The 2,644-nt window shown below is 39.5% G+C and overlaps 1 protein-coding gene across 1 annotated transcript in view; it reads left to right on the top strand.

The window, feature by feature from the left end:
• The window catches only part of LOC104983281 (cytoplasmic tyrosine-protein kinase BMX-like), a gene marked incomplete at its 5' end in the record, with an annotated part of 15,017 nt that overhangs the window by 8,813 nt on the left and 3,560 nt on the right, over positions 1–2,644 (top strand). The window lies entirely within an intron of this gene.

The raw sequence follows: 2,644 nt of genomic DNA, 5'->3' as shown, positions 1-2,644 counted from the left end.
ACAACCATTTTTATCATGTTATATTTTTTCATTTGATAACCAAGCCTATTTCTAACCTGTAAACGCAAAAAATGGTGTATGACAGAGAAGTCCTTAAGATGGTATGACATATAACAGGCAGCTATTATTGGCTGGCATTCCTCCTCTACCACCAGCATGGCTAAGTCTGCCTCATGTAAGTGCCCTGGGAAAGGAATGGGACAACACAGGACACAAGCAGAATATAATTCTTTCCCTCCATTATCTTTTCAAAGCCACTTAGTGTGCTTTCTTCTCTGTTCCTGGATGGAATCTGGACATTTCATAGTTTTCCAGTCACCTCAGATGAAATAAATTTTCCCAATTACTAGTAGTCATGAGAATAGCCTCTAAAGTGATCCAGCCAATATTATAATCATATGACTCCAAACACCATTTCAAGTTAAAACTTACCCCCTTCCCTTAGCTCAAGTCTGCATCAGAGGGCAGCCTGCTTTGGGGAAGAGGTCATGGAGAGGCTAAGATTTCTGACCCTTTCAGGATCAAGGCTCAGGAAGAGAAGGTCTAATGAAAAAGAGAGTCATATGTGGCTGGCCCCATCATGATTTGGTAGTGGTGGCTTCTGGGTGAGACAGTTTTCTAACACTGACTCTTTATCATATGGGAGACTTTCACAGGTCTCCCCTTGGGGTGTAGTTTTATGACAGAGCAAATGTCTTGACCTTAGCTCTTCGGTTTCTACCCCTCCAACTTTTTACTGGGTCAATTCACTCATTTTGAGCAGAGTTCCTTTCAAGATGGCTTCCAGCTAACTCTCTCTCAAGGGTGGAGTTGGCCTACAGGAAAACAGAGCCTTGATCTCTCTGCTTAGTAAAATTGTATGTGGTTCAAGTTCACAGTACAGGCTATCCTTCTGCTCTGCTTTCTTGGGTTCAAAGCCGTAACTTCCTGCTTTTAGGCTTCCCAGGTAGGTGTCAGCCTCCTCAAATGCCTTGAGACATATAACATGGGCTCCCAGTAGTTTTCTGGAAGCTCACCTGAAATGAAGAGAGCATCTCCATCCACCCATCAGCTCTGTGGTGGCTTGGGTACTTATTTTCACACACATTCATGCATACTTACTTCTCTCTTTCTATCTAAAGTAAAAACCATATAATTTTTAGAGACATCCCTAGTGGTCCAGTGGTTAAAACTCTACATTTCTATTCCAGGGGGAATGGGTTACATCCCTGAACTACATACTGTGGAGCACAGCCAAAACAAAACAACATATAATTTTTGTAAACCAACATGAAAGACAAAACTAAATCCATTATTGTCACAGGTTGAATTTTGTCTCCCTAAATTCATGTCCACCCAAAACCTCAGAATGTGACCTTATTTGGAAAGAGGATCTTTGAGATATAATTAGTTAAGGACAAAGATGAGATCCTGGATTAGGATAGATCATAAATTCAATTATTGATGTCCTTATAAGAAGAGGAGGGAACACAGAGAGATACACAGAGAAGGTAGCCACTTAAAGACCTAAGCAGAGATTGGACTTATGATGCCAGAAGCCAAGAATGCTTAGACCCAACAGAAGCTGGAAGAGGCAAGCAAAGATCCTCCCCCCAAGCCTTTCATGAAAACTTGCTTTTGGACTTTTGGTCTCCAGAACTGTAAGAGGATAAATTTCTTTTGTTTTAAACCACTAAATGTGTAGAAATTTGTTATGGCAGTCCTAGGAAGCTGATAGAATTATTAAGGTTTGGGGATTTTATGTTGTTATCAGTGACATTGGTTTTTGGTTTGGATACATGCTTCAGTTCTGAAGCTTGAAAATTATGGCTCTGTAAAACACCTAAAAGCAATGTCCACAACAAGCAAAGGTCAACTGGTGGTTACCTAGGGTCAGTATGGGAATGGGGATTGACTAGAAATTGGCCCAAGAGATCTTATAGGAGTAATGGAAAATGGTAAAACTGGATGGTGGTGATGATTGCTCAACTTGATAAATTTACTAAAAGTCACTGAATCCTATACTTACAAAGGGTGAATACCACAAAGGGTGGCATGTGGTATATAAATTGTGCTCCAGTAAAGTTTATTTTAAACAAATCTAAGAGCAGAGGAAAATTTAGGAGCCCAAACGAGGCGTCTAGTCTCTGGTGAGGAATTCTTTGTGAAATGTGCTGAAAATGATCAGTTGGGCAAATCATTGGCCAAGGGTTCCCAAGTCTGTTTTGATTATAAGCTGCCCTAAGTGATCAGGGATCATAGAAGATACTGTGAAAAGCCTGTTTTCCTCTGCTTGTTTTCACCAGATCATTCAGTAAAGGACTTGTTTTACTGAGATGAGGAAAATTAAAATCTGCTCTCTAGTCATTCTGTTTAGATTTCTGTTTCGGGAAATTTCTACTGCATTTATCTTTGGAAAGAAGCACCTCACAGCTCATAAATAGCATAGCTAAAATATCTAGGATGCCAATCCCTGGAAAAAAGTAAAATATGTGAAAAAAATTAAATTCAGATTATATATCTATATGAATTTTTAATGAAGTATAACATGCACTTAGACAAGTATACAAGTCCTAAGTGGACAACTTCATGAATTTTCACAAACCAAACATATCTGTAATAACTCACACTCAGATGGGTTGAGAACATCTCAGAACCCCAGGAC

Source organism: Bison bison, unplaced genomic scaffold (genome assembly GCF_000754665.1).
Source record: "Bison bison bison isolate TAMUID 2011002044 unplaced genomic scaffold, Bison_UMD1.0 scf7180017834177, whole genome shotgun sequence".
NCBI classification, from domain to species: Eukaryota; Metazoa; Chordata; class Mammalia; order Artiodactyla; family Bovidae; genus Bison; species Bison bison.
The sequence above is the reverse complement of the archived record's forward strand: the minus strand, read 5'-3'. Positions and strand labels throughout refer to the sequence as shown.